The following is a 14502-nucleotide window of genomic DNA, read 5'->3' as shown; positions in this document are numbered from 1 at the left end:
CAGAAGGATTGTTTGTGCATGCGTGTGTCACTAATATCCCTCCTCTCTCCAATGCAGGATGGGGGGGGAAAAGGGCTGCAGAGCTTCTTACAAGGGGCTGTAAGTGCAAATAAAGAGGAGCCAGAGGTTTAGTTGATATGAATCACTGTTTCTGAAAAGAGCCTGATGGATTTGCTGATACCAAAACCAGTAGGAATAGGAGACTGAACTCAGGCATGGTGATGGTCTCCTTGGCTTTAAAAAGTTTTAATGGCTTTAAAAGGCATTTCTATCAGACCTGGTTTATTTTTATTACCTTTCATTACATTTTAGAATAAAAAAGCCCCGCTCCATCACTGCGGCTGTGATGTGTGACTAAAGCCCATCTTCCCTCCACTGGGAACAGGTGAGAGATGGAACTAAACCCCAAAGGATTTTCTGCTCACTGATGGCACGTGAGTTTTCTTGGGAAATCTCTGCCAAGTGTGGTCAGTTGTTCTTGAATGTGGCCATGAGGGGAGTTGAACGTGCCAGCCCAGATCTGCAAACATGCAGTGCCAGAAGGAGAACCCTTGAAGTGTCACCTGGGATGTGTTCCACTGACTCACAGGTGTGTGTGCTGTGCCCAGGTCCCCTGTCCAAATCCTGGGCGGGCAGAAGCCAGGACTGCACATTGCTCGTGATATGAAGTCACTTCTGGGGAGGTTAAATACAAATGAGATGCCAGGGAGGGAATGGCTTCTAACTGTAAATATTTTTGTCCTAGAGGAGCCCTGCCCAGTCTGACTGCTGCCCAGTGCTGCTCCCTGACTGCACGCTCTCTTGGTGAGCCTCTGTCCTGCTGGCCGTGCCTTTTCTGTCCCCGTGCCGCTCCGTGCCCGTCTTTACCCTCCCGAGCACGTGGCGTGGTCGATTCCTGTCTCCCGGTCCTGGTTTCCCTTTTTGTCTCTGTGTCCCTGCGTCCTTGCTGTGTGTTTGGGACTCCGTCTTTTTGTCTGTCCTTCTCCGTGCCTCACTCGTGTTCCCGTTCTGTTCCCTGTGGCTCTGTGGTGCTCCCCGTGCCATTGTTTCCCCCGGGATCCTTGTGTCCCGTTCGCTGCCCCTGTTCTTTTTTATTCCCTCTCTCGTGCTGCCCATCTAGCATCCCTTTTTTGTGGTTTTGTTTTCTATTTTTTTCCCCTCCATTTCATCCTGCACCTCGATCTTCATTTTCTTTCCTGTGTCCTCTCTGCTGCCACTCTCTGCCTCGTGTCCTCTGTGTCTGCGGGGCTGGGGAGGAACTTCAGCCCTCCTGGGGGCTGCCCCCCCCCCCCCCCCCCCCCCCGCCCTTTCCTTGTGCCAGCAGGGTCCCTTTTTGGGGGCATGGACCCGTGGGGAGGGTTCCCATCAATGGCCGTGCTGCCGTCCAGGGCAGCTGGAGCGGTTCTGTGCCTTCATTTTGGGGGTGAGGAAAGAAGGCTGAGGGGGGGACGGGGTGGAGACTCGGGGGGCTCCGATGTGTTTCGGGGCAGCCCGAGGTCCCCGGCAGAGGGAGCCACGCTGCGGCGCAGGAGCAGGGGAGCAGGGGAATGGGGGGGGAGGGGGGGGGGGCGGGGGCCGTGCTGGGTGCCCTCCCCCAGAGGGACCCACGGGTGCCAGGACATTCGCACGGAGGGGTGGCCGTAGAACACGTGGGAAAGGGGAGCAGGGGAAGGACCCGAGCGTGGTTCAGAGGGAGTGTTGGATTGGTTTGTATTTGGCTGCAGTTGGGGTTTTACATAGCTAATAGAAATACGAAACATAAAGGATAGAAAAATAAATAGAAAAAAATAAAATAGAAAAGATATTGTAATAATACAACAAAAAAATGTACCTTTGTAGTACATAACATAGATAATGAAAATATCATCTCATGTTGAAATGTAAGTTGTAAATATGAGAACAGAAATGTAAAAGTATTTAAATGGAGTTAAAATCAATGTTTCGTTGGTATTATTTGGTTAGAGATGGGGGTTTTTTAGAAATAAGAGGAACAAAACTATAAGTATGGAAATAGATAATAATCTATTTATACATGAAATTATGTATTCATTACAGCTATAAATGGATTAATAATAGTAATAAATGCTAACTTTAATATTGATATAACACACCAATATATTATGTTGATAGATTACATTACCATTTTAATCTAATAGAATGACTATTCCAATATTAATACATTTCTTTAAAAATATATTGTTAGAACTAATCATATAGTGACATATAGATTTGTAACTATGGAAATATCAATGTGTGTAAGTGTACATATAAATATGAAATAGAAATATAAGTATAGAACAATTAAAAAATATAAATATATTTGTGTGACTATAAATTGCAGAGATGGGTAACACATTTCTATCCAATATGCAGTATATAATATAAAGAATGAAAATATATAATGTGTAAACGCAAGCTGTAAATAGGAGAACAGAAATATAAAAGTATTAAAACATACTTTAAAATCCATGTTTCAATGGTTTCATTTGCTTAGAGGTGGGTTTCTTTGTAAAGAATATCAACCAAAATATAAATATGCAAATAGACCCTCTATATGTTTCTATTTCTTAAATTGATTTCTAAAGAGATTTGTACTGCTAGTAGATTCTAATATGAAGATACAGCATCCATCTATGGATAGATTGTAATTTTCATCTAATTAATCTTATAACTACATTTATTTGTAAATCTATATAAATGTATCCAGACATCAATTTATAAATAGAAATATGCCAATTTGAATATGTGTAAGTATACATCTAAATATGAAATAGAAAAAAAATAGAAGTGTAGATGCAGTATTCAATATAAATAAAATTGTATACTGAGTGGTTTATAATGTGTAGACTATATGGATATATGAATTCCACGTAAGTATGCCAAATATAAATAGAAAAATGAATTGAAATATAGTTTTAAAATAAAGGGGTTTTAATTTTGTGTTTTGTTAGAGGCCGGGCTTTTCCATAAAGGATATAAAAATGTGAAGATATAGAATATATAAATGTGTGTGCGTGTGTGTGTGTGTGTATACATATATACACACACACATAAAATATAAATGTTAGTAATATAAAGATTACTTAATAAAAATAATATTGTACCCATGTTGTAATTGATGCCAATACACATTAAATTCAATATCCAAAAATAGGTATTGATTATGAATATAACTTAATTATTAACAAACATATATATATATATATATATATATATATATATATATATACACATATATATATATATATAGATATCTAATGGGTTTGGGGTTTTTTTAATTTGTTCATGGCAGGGATTTTTTAGTTTGGGTCGGGGTTTTTTGGGGGGCATTCGTTTAGTAGGATTTTTTAAAGGGAGGGACCTCGATGTTTTTTGGCCCCTTGTCTCTGTGTGTGTGTGTGTGTGTGTCTGTGTGTGTCTGTGTGTGTCTGTGTGTGTGTGTGTGTGTGTGTGTCTGTGTGTGTGTCTGTCTCTCAGTGTGTGTGTCTGTCTCTCTGTCTGTGTGTCTCTCTGTGTGTCTCTCTGTGTCTGTGTGTGTCTGTCTCTCTGTCTGTGTGTGTCTGTCTCTCTCTCTGTGTCCCCCGTGTCCCCAAAGAGCCGCAGCCCCGGGCTGAGCTCGGCCGCAGTGCTGCCGCCTTGTGGGAAGAGATCGGTACTGCAGCCGTGCCCGGAGCCGGAGCCCGGGCAGTGTTGCCGCCTTGTGGACACAGCGCGGTACTGCAGCCGTGCCCCGAAGCGGCGACGGGCTCCTCCTCGGCGCTGCTGCGGGAGGGCGGTGGGGGCGTGTGACCTTCTCAAGATGGCGGATGGCCCAACGTGACGATGCCGTTCCACTGGAACTGATGCGACGCTCGGGACGGCGGACGCAATAGGGCCCCGGCAGAGATACGCTGGGGGGGGGGGTGTGTGTGGGGGTGTGTCCTTCTTTTCCCGCCCTTTTTTTTTGCCGTCCTATGTAGAAGGTCGGGTGAGTGATGGCCAGGTCGCCATCTTGGGAGTGGCACGCTGCAATTTCCGCCCTTCCTGGCGCCATCTTTGGTCCTGGCAGAAGCCACTTCCGGTGTCGTTGCCAGCGTTGTCGTGGTAACTGTAAAGCCCCAGATAATGGTGTCTATTGAAGTCGCCTGCCTGAATCCGACCCCCGACGCCGATCGCGGGCTCTCCCGCCGCCTGTCCCACGAGCCATTTCCAGCACCGCTGACCAGTCCGCGCCCGTCCGCGCCGCGTAAAAGGCGACGGAAAATCGCGCCGAGAACGCGGGATCGGTTTCGGGGCCGGATTCAGGCAGGCGAGTTCAATAGTCGCCAATGTAGGGGGCCTTCATTTTCGCCTCCCGAAACAAAGATGGCGGAGGCACCGGAAATGGCTTCTGCCAGTATCAAAGATGGCGGCAGGGAGGGCGGAAATTGCGTCTCGACCTTCCCAAGATGGCGACTCAACCGTCACTCGCCCGACCTTCTACATAGGGCGGCAAAAAAGGGGCGGGGAAAAAGAGGACCCCTCACGGGGTGTCTACTGCATTGCCTGCCCGCGACGCCGACGCCGATTCCCCCCCCGCCCGGCGCGATTTTGCGCGGCGTTTCCCATCGTGCCCACACGGGCTGTGGGCTCAGCGGCGCCGCGGACGCGCGGGAGCCCGGCGGGCGCCGACAGGCAGCGGCGGCTCCGCCCCTCTCTCTGCCGGGGTCCTTCCACGGCCGCCGTCGCGGAGAGCGACTCCCGTCCCGCCGCGCCACCTCTCCGCGCCGCCCGGTTCCGCTCCCCCCCGGGGAACGCATCGAGGAAGGAAGAACGGTCGCCCAGCTCCCGGAGCCATCGCCCTGCCCGCAGCCGGGAGCAGCCCGCAGGAGGAGGCAGCTGCTCTCTCTGCCGGAGAGGTGAGAGGGGCGGAAGGACGGGGCGGCGTGGGAGAGCGGGCACGGGAGAATTCCCAGGCACAATTCCAGCTCCCCACCCTTGCAGCTGGCAGCAACCCGGTGTCCTCTGCGTGTGGCAGCAGCTGCAGCGCTGGTTTGGAGCAAGCTTCCATGGCATTTTGTTGCAAAGGTGCCCCTTCCAGCCGGGTGCCCCGGCTGGGTTCCCTGGCTGGGAGAGCCCTTGAAGTAGCCAAAGGGAGCAGCTGCTGAGAATTCCGAGCCCGCTGTTCCTGTGGTTCTGGATACAATGTTTCAGTAGTGTGTGCTTCTGTCCTATGTGCTGCTAGATGTACTTTGGAGCAAGTTGACTCTTTCATCTCTCCCCACCTGCATTCTTCCTAGGTGTACGTTTTATTCAGCAGCACTCAGATGAGAGAAAGGATCTCTGTTCCCATCAGCATAAAAGGAAAAAGTGTGCTCACACAGACCTCAGTTGTTTGGTCAAAAAATTCTTACTTTGGTTTGGTCAAAAAAATGTTATTACTGTGTGCAAACTCACGGGGAAGATTTTATTCAGCATCACTCAGTGGGACATGAAAGCTCCACTTTCCCTTTTCTTGAACAGTCTGAGACTCAATATGACTTGATATCAGTTTTATTACAGGCGATTTGAACTTTTTGAAGAGCCAGAAGGATTGTTTGTGCATGCGTGTGTCACTAATATCCCTCCTCTCTCCAATGCAGGATGGGGGGGGAAAAGGGCTGCAGAGCTTCTTACAAGGGGCTGTAAGTGCAAATAAAGAGGAGCCAGAGGTTTAGTTGATATGAATCACTGTTTCTGAAAAGAGCCTGATGGATTTGCTGATACCAAAACCAGTAGGAATAGGAGACTGAACTCAGGCATGGTGATGGTCTCCTTGGCTTTAAAAAGTTTTAATGGCTTTAAAAGGCATTTCTATCAGACCTGGTTTATTTTTATTACCTTTCATTACATTTTAGAATAAAAAAGCCCCGCTCCATCACTGCGGCTGTGATGTGTGACTAAAGCCCATCTTCCCTCCACTGGGAACAGGTGAGAGATGGAACTAAACCCCAAAGGATTTTCTGCTCACTGATGGCACGTGAGTTTTCTTGGGAAATCTCTGCCAAGTGTGGTCAGTTGTTCTTGAATGTGGCCATGAGGGGAGTTGAACGTGCCAGCCCAGATCTGCAAACATGCAGTGCCAGAAGGAGAACCCTTGAAGTGTCACCTGGGATGTGTTCCACTGACTCACAGGTGTGTGTGCTGTGCCCAGGTCCCCTGTCCAAATCCTGGGCGGGCAGAAGCCAGGACTGCACATTGCTCGTGATATGAAGTCACTTCTGGGGAGGTTAAATACAAATGAGATGCCAGGGAGGGAATGGCTTCTAACTGTAAATATTTTTGTCCTAGAGGAGCCCTGCCCAGTCTGACTGCTGCCCAGTGCTGCTCCCTGACTGCACGCTCTCTTGGTGAGCCTCTGTCCTGCTGGCCGTGCCTTTTCTGTCCCCGTGCCGCTCCGTGCCCGTCTTTACCCTCCCGAGCACGTGGCGTGGTCGATTCCTGTCTCCCGGTCCTGGTTTCCCTTTTTGTCTCTGTGTCCCTGCGTCCTTGCTGTGTGTTTGGGACTCCGTCTTTTTGTCTGTCCTTCTCCGTGCCTCACTCGTGTTCCCGTTCTGTTCCCTGTGGCTCTGTGGTGCTCCCCGTGCCATTGTTTCCCCCGGGATCCTTGTGTCCCGTTCGCTGCCCCTGTTCTTTTTTAATCCCTCTCTCGTGCTGCCCATCTAGCATCCCTTTTTTGTGGTTTTGTTTTCTATTTTTTTCCCCTCCATTTCATCCTGCACCTCGATCTTCATTTTCTTTCCTGTGTCCTCTCTGCTGCCACTCTCTGCCTCGTGTCCTCTGTGTCTGCGGGGCTGGGGAGGAACTTCAGCCCTCCTGGGGGCTGCCCCCCCCCCCCCCCCCCGCCCTTTCCTTGTGCCAGCAGGGTCCCTTTTTGGGGGCATGGACCCGTGGGGAGGGTTCCCATCAATGGCCGTGCTGCCGTCCAGGGCAGCTGGAGCGGTTCTGTGCCTTCATTTTGGGGGTGAGGAAAGAAGGCTGAGGGGGGGACGGGGTGGAGACTCGGGGGGCTCCGATGTGTTTCGGGGCAGCCCGAGGTCCCCGGCAGAGGGAGCCACGCTGCGGCGCAGGAGCAGGGGAGCAGGGGAATGGGGGGGGAGGGGGGGGGGGCGGGGGCCGTGCTGGGTGCCCTCCCCCAGAGGGACCCACGGGTGCCAGGACATTCGCACGGAGGGGTGGCCGTAGAACACGTGGGAAAGGGGAGCAGGGGAAGGACCCGAGCGTGGTTCAGAGGGAGTGTTGGATTGGTTTGTATTTGGCTGCAGTTGGGGTTTTACATAGCTAATAGAAATACGAAACATAAAGGATAGAAAAATAAATAGAAAAAAATAAAATAGAAAAGATATTGTAATAATACAACAAAAAAATGTACCTTTGTAGTACATAACATAGATAATGAAAATATCATCTCATGTTGAAATGTAAGTTGTAAATATGAGAACAGAAATGTAAAAGTATTTAAATGGAGTTAAAATCAATGTTTCGTTGGTATTATTTGGTTAGAGATGGGGGTTTTTTAGAAATAAGAGGAACAAAACTATAAGTATGGAAATAGATAATAATCTATTTATACATGAAATTATGTATTCATTACAGCTATAAATGGATTAATAATAGTAATAAATGCTAACTTTAATATTGATATAACACACCAATATATTATGTTGATAGATTACATTACCATTTTAATCTAATAGAATGACTATTCCAATATTAATACATTTCTTTAAAAATATATTGTTAGAACTAATCATATAGTGACATATAGATTTGTAACTATGGAAATATCAATGTGTGTAAGTGTACATATAAATATGAAATAGAAATATAAGTATAGAACAATTAAAAAATATAAATATATTTGTGTGACTATAAATTGCAGAGATGGGTAACACATTTCTATCCAATATGCAGTATATAATATAAAGAATGAAAATATATAATGTGTAAACGCAAGCTGTAAATAGGAGAACAGAAATATAAAAGTATTAAAACATACTTTAAAATCCATGTTTCAATGGTTTCATTTGCTTAGAGGTGGGTTTCTTTGTAAAGAATATCAACCAAAATATAAATATGCAAATAGACCCTCTATATGTTTCTATTTCTTAAATTGATTTCTAAAGAGATTTGTACTGCTAGTAGATTCTAATATGAAGATACAGCATCCATCTATGGATAGATTGTAATTTTCATCTAATTAATCTTATAACTACATTTATTTGTAAATCTATATAAATGTATCCAGACATCAATTTATAAATAGAAATATGCCAATTTGAATATGTGTAAGTATACATCTAAATATGAAATAGAAAAAAAATAGAAGTGTAGATGCAGTATTCAATATAAATAAAATTGTATACTGAGTGGTTTATAATGTGTAGACTATATGGATATATGAATTCCACGTAAGTATGCCAAATATAAATAGAAAAATGAATTGAAATATAGTTTTAAAATAAAGGGGTTTTAATTTTGTGTTTTGTTAGAGGCCGGGCTTTTCCATAAAGGATATAAAAATGTGAAGATATAGAATATATAAATGTGTGTGCGTGTGTGTGTGTGTGTATACATATATACACACACACATAAAATATAAATGTTAGTAATATAAAGATTACTTAATAAAAATAATATTGTACCCATGTTGTAATTGATGCCAATACACATTAAATTCAATATCCAAAAATAGGTATTGATTATGAATATAACTTAATTATTAACAAACATATATATATATATATATATATATATATATATATATATATATATATATATATACACATATATATATATATATAGATATCTAATGGGTTTGGGGTTTTTTTAATTTGTTCATGGCAGGGATTTTTTAGTTTGGGTCGGGGTTTTTTGGGGGGCATTCGTTTAGTAGGATTTTTTAAAGGGAGGGACCTCGATGTTTTTTGGCCCCTTGTCTCTGTGTGTGTGTGTGTGTGTGTGTGTCTGTGTGTGTGTGTGTGTGTGTGTGTGTGTGTGTGTCTGTGTGTGTGTCTGTCTCTCAGTGTGTGTGTCTGTCTCTCTGTCTGTGTGTCTCTCTGTCTGTGTGTCTCTCTGTGTGTCTCTCTGTGTCTGTGTGTGTCTGTCTCTCTGTCTGTGTGTGTCTGTCTCTCTGTCTGTGTCCCCCGTGTCCCCAAAGAGCCGCAGCCCCGGGCTGAGCTCGGCCGCAGTGCTGCCGCCTTGTGGGAAGAGATCGGTACTGCAGCCGTGCCCGGAGCCGGAGCCCGGGCAGTGTTGCCGCCTTGTGGACACAGCGCGGTACTGCAGCCGTGCCCCGAAGCGGCGACGGGCTCCTCCTCGGCGCTGCTGCGGGAGGGCGGTGGGGGCGTGTGACCTTCTCAAGATGGCGGATGGCCCAACGTGACGATGCCGTTCCACTGGAACTGATGCGACGCTCGGGACGGCGGACGCAATAGGGCCCCGGCAGAGATACGCTGGGGGGGGGGGGGTGTGTGTGGGGGTGTGTCCTTCTTTTCCCGCCCTTTTTTTTTGCCGTCCTATGTAGAAGGTCGGGTGAGTGATGGCCAGGTCGCCATCTTGGGAGTGGCACGCTGCAATTTCCGCCCTTCCTGGCGCCATCTTTGGTCCTGGCAGAAGCCACTTCCGGTGTCGTTGCCAGCGTTGTCGTGGTAACTGTAAAGCCCCAGATAATGGTGTCTATTGAAGTCGCCTGCCTGAATCCGACCCCCGACGCCGATCGCGCGCTCTCCCGCCGCCTGTCCCACGAGCCATTTCCAGCACCGCTGACCAGTCCGCGCCCGTCCGCGCCGCGTAAAAGGCGACGGAAAATCGCGCCGAGAACGCGGGATCGGTTTCGGGGCCGGATTCAGGCAGGCGAGTTCAATAGTCGCCAATGTAGGGGGCCTTCATTTTCGCCTCCCGAAACAAAGATGGCGGAGGCACCGGAAATGGCTTCTGCCAGTATCAAAGATGGCGGCAGGGAGGGCGGAAATTGCGTCTCGACCTTCCCAAGATGGCGACTCAACCGTCACTCGCCCGACCTTCTACATAGGGCGGCAAAAAAGGGGCGGGGAAAAAGAGGACCCCTCACGGGGTGTCTACTGCATTGCCTGCCCGCGACGCCGACGCCGATTCCCCCCCCGCCCGGCGCGATTTTGCGCGGCGTTTCCCATCGTGCCCACACGGGCTGTGGGCTCAGCGGCGCCGCGGACGCGCGGGAGCCCGGCGGGCGCCGACAGGCAGCGGCGGCTCCGCCCCTCTCTCTGCCGGGGTCCTTCCACGGCCGCCGTCGCGGAGAGCGACTCCCGTCCCGCCGCGCCACCTCTCCGCGCCGCCCGGTTCCGCTCCCCCCCGGGGAACGCATCGAGGAAGGAAGAACGGTCGCCCAGCTCCCGGAGCCATCGCCCTGCCCGCAGCCGGGAGCAGCCCGCAGGAGGAGGCAGCTGCTCTCTCTGCCGGAGAGGTGAGAGGGGCGGAAGGACGGGGCGGCGTGGGAGAGCGGGCACGGGAGAATTCCCAGGCACAATTCCAGCTCCCCACCCTTGCAGCTGGCAGCAACCCGGTGTCCTCTGCGTGTGGCAGCAGCTGCAGCGCTGGTTTGGAGCAAGCTTCCATGGCATTTTGTTGCAAAGGTGCCCCTTCCAGCCGGGTGCCCCGGCTGGGTTCCCTGGCTGGGAGAGCCCTTGAAGTAGCCAAAGGGAGCAGCTGCTGAGAATTCCGAGCCCGCTGTTCCTGTGGTTCTGGATACAATGTTTCAGTAGTGTGTGCTTCTGTCCTATGTGCTGCTAGATGTACTTTGGAGCAAGTTGACTCTTTCATCTCTCCCCACCTGCATTCTTCCTAGGTGTACGTTTTATTCAGCAGCACTCAGATGAGAGAAAGGATCTCTGTTCCCATCAGCATAAAAGGAAAAAGTGTGCTCACACAGACCTCAGTTGTTTGGTCAAAAAATTCTTACTTTGGTTTGGTCAAAAAAATGTTATTACTGTGTGCAAACTCACGGGGAAGATTTTATTCAGCATCACTCAGTGGGACATGAAAGCTCCACTTTCCCTTTTCTTGAACAGTCTGAGACTCAATATGACTTGATATCAGTTTTATTACAGGCGATTTGAACTTTTTGAAGAGCCAGAAGGATTGTTTGTGCATGCGTGTGTCACTAATATCCCTCCTCTCTCCAATGCAGGATGGGGGGGGAAAAGGGCTGCAGAGCTTCTTACAAGGGGCTGTAAGTGCAAATAAAGAGGAGCCAGAGGTTTAGTTGATATGAATCACTGTTTCTGAAAAGAGCCTGATGGATTTGCTGATACCAAAACCAGTAGGAATAGGAGACTGAACTCAGGCATGGTGATGGTCTCCTTGGCTTTAAAAAGTTTTAATGGCTTTAAAAGGCATTTCTATCAGACCTGGTTTATTTTTATTACCTTTCATTACATTTTAGAATAAAAAAGCCCCGCTCCATCACTGCGGCTGTGATGTGTGACTAAAGCCCATCTTCCCTCCACTGGGAACAGGTGAGAGATGGAACTAAACCCCAAAGGATTTTCTGCTCACTGATGGCACGTGAGTTTTCTTGGGAAATCTCTGCCAAGTGTGGTCAGTTGTTCTTGAATGTGGCCATGAGGGGAGTTGAACGTGCCAGCCCAGATCTGCAAACATGCAGTGCCAGAAGGAGAACCCTTGAAGTGTCACCTGGGATGTGTTCCACTGACTCACAGGTGTGTGTGCTGTGCCCAGGTCCCCTGTCCAAATCCTGGGCGGGCAGAAGCCAGGACTGCACATTGCTCGTGATATGAAGTCACTTCTGGGGAGGTTAAATACAAATGAGATGCCAGGGAGGGAATGGCTTCTAACTGTAAATATTTTTGTCCTAGAGGAGCCCTGCCCAGTCTGACTGCTGCCCAGTGCTGCTCCCTGACTGCACGCTCTCTTGGTGAGCCTCTGTCCTGCTGGCCGTGCCTTTTCTGTCCCCGTGCCGCTCCGTGCCCGTCTTTACCCTCCCGAGCACGTGGCGTGGTCGATTCCTGTCTCCCGGTCCTGGTTTCCCTTTTTGTCTCTGTGTCCCTGCGTCCTTGCTGTGTGTTTGGGACTCCGTCTTTTTGTCTGTCCTTCTCCGTGCCTCACTCGTGTTCCCGTTCTGTTCCCTGTGGCTCTGTGGTGCTCCCCGTGCCATTGTTTCCCCCGGGATCCTTGTGTCCCGTTCGCTGCCCCTGTTCTTTTTTATTCCCTCTCTCGTGCTGCCCATCTAGCATCCCTTTTTTGTGGTTTTGTTTTCTATTTTTTTCCCCTCCATTTCATCCTGCACCTCGATCTTCATTTTCTTTCCTGTGTCCTCTCTGCTGCCACTCTCTGCCTCGTGTCCTCTGTGTCTGCGGGGCTGGGGAGGAACTTCAGCCCTCCTGGGGGCTGCCCCCCCCCCCCCCCCCCCCGCCCTTTCCTTGTGCCAGCAGGGTCCCTTTTTGGGGGCATGGACCCGTGGGGAGGGTTCCCATCAATGGCCGTGCTGCCGTCCAGGGCAGCTGGAGCGGTTCTGTGCCTTCATTTTGGGGGTGAGGAAAGAAGGCTGAGGGGGGGACGGGGTGGAGACTCGGGGGGCTCCGATGTGTTTCGGGGCAGCCCGAGGTCCCCGGCAGAGGGAGCCACGCTGCGGCGCAGGAGCAGGGGAGCAGGGGAATGGGGGGGGAGGGGGGGGGGGCGGGGGCCGTGCTGGGTGCCCTCCCCCAGAGGGACCCACGGGTGCCAGGACATTCGCACGGAGGGGTGGCCGTAGAACACGTGGGAAAGGGGAGCAGGGGAAGGACCCGAGCGTGGTTCAGAGGGAGTGTTGGATTGGTTTGTATTTGGCTGCAGTTGGGGTTTTACATAGCTAATAGAAATACGAAACATAAAGGATAGAAAAATAAATAGAAAAAAATAAAATAGAAAAGATATTGTAATAATACAACAAAAAAATGTACCTTTGTAGTACATAACATAGATAATGAAAATATCATCTCATGTTGAAATGTAAGTTGTAAATATGAGAACAGAAATGTAAAAGTATTTAAATGGAGTTAAAATCAATGTTTCGTTGGTATTATTTGGTTAGAGATGGGGGTTTTTTAGAAATAAGAGGAACAAAACTATAAGTATGGAAATAGATAATAATCTATTTATACATGAAATTATGTATTCATTACAGCTATAAATGGATTAATAATAGTAATAAATGCTAACTTTAATATTGATATAACACACCAATATATTATGTTGATAGATTACATTACCATTTTAATCTAATAGAATGACTATTCCAATATTAATACATTTCTTTAAAAATATATTGTTAGAACTAATCATATAGTGACATATAGATTTGTAACTATGGAAATATCAATGTGTGTAAGTGTACATATAAATATGAAATAGAAATATAAGTATAGAACAATTAAAAAATATAAATATATTTGTGTGACTATAAATTGCAGAGATGGGTAACACATTTCTATCCAATATGCAGTATATAATATAAAGAATGAAAATATATAATGTGTAAACGCAAGCTGTAAATAGGAGAACAGAAATATAAAAGTATTAAAACATACTTTAAAATCCATGTTTCAATGGTTTCATTTGCTTAGAGGTGGGTTTCTTTGTAAAGAATATCAACCAAAATATAAATATGCAAATAGACCCTCTATATGTTTCTATTTCTTAAATTGATTTCTAAAGAGATTTGTACTGCTAGTAGATTCTAATATGAAGATACAGCATCCATCTATGGATAGATTGTAATTTTCATCTAATTAATCTTATAACTACATTTATTTGTAAATCTATATAAATGTATCCAGACATCAATTTATAAATAGAAATATGCCAATTTGAATATGTGTAAGTATACATCTAAATATGAAATAGAAAAAAAATAGAAGTGTAGATGCAGTATTCAATATAAATAAAATTGTATACTGAGTGGTTTATAATGTGTAGACTATATGGATATATGAATTCCACGTAAGTATGCCAAATATAAATAGAAAAATGAATTGAAATATAGTTTTAAAATAAAGGGGTTTTAATTTTGTGTTTTGTTAGAGGCCGGGCTTTTCCATAAAGGATATAAAAATGTGAAGATATAGAATATATAAATGTGTGTGCGTGTGTGTGTGTGTGTATACATATATACACACACACATAAAATATAAATGTTAGTAATATAAAGATTACTTAATAAAAATAATATTGTACCCATGTTGTAATTGATGCCAATACACATTAAATTCAATATCCAAAAATAGGTATTGATTATGAATATAACTTAATTATTAACAAACATATATATATATATATATATATATATATATATATATATATACACATATATATATATATATAGATATCTAATGGGTTTGGGGTTTTTTTAATTTGTTCATGGCAGGGATTTTTTAGTTTGGGTCGGGGTTTTTTGGGGGGCATTCGTTTAGTAGGATTTTTTAAAGGGAGGGACCTCGATGTTTTTTGGCCCCTTGTCTCTGTGTGTGT

Source organism: Cinclus cinclus, chromosome 11, assembly GCF_963662255.1.
Source record: "Cinclus cinclus chromosome 11, bCinCin1.1, whole genome shotgun sequence".
Classification (NCBI taxonomy): domain Eukaryota; kingdom Metazoa; phylum Chordata; class Aves; order Passeriformes; family Cinclidae; genus Cinclus; species Cinclus cinclus.
This window is presented reverse-complemented; position numbering follows the sequence as displayed.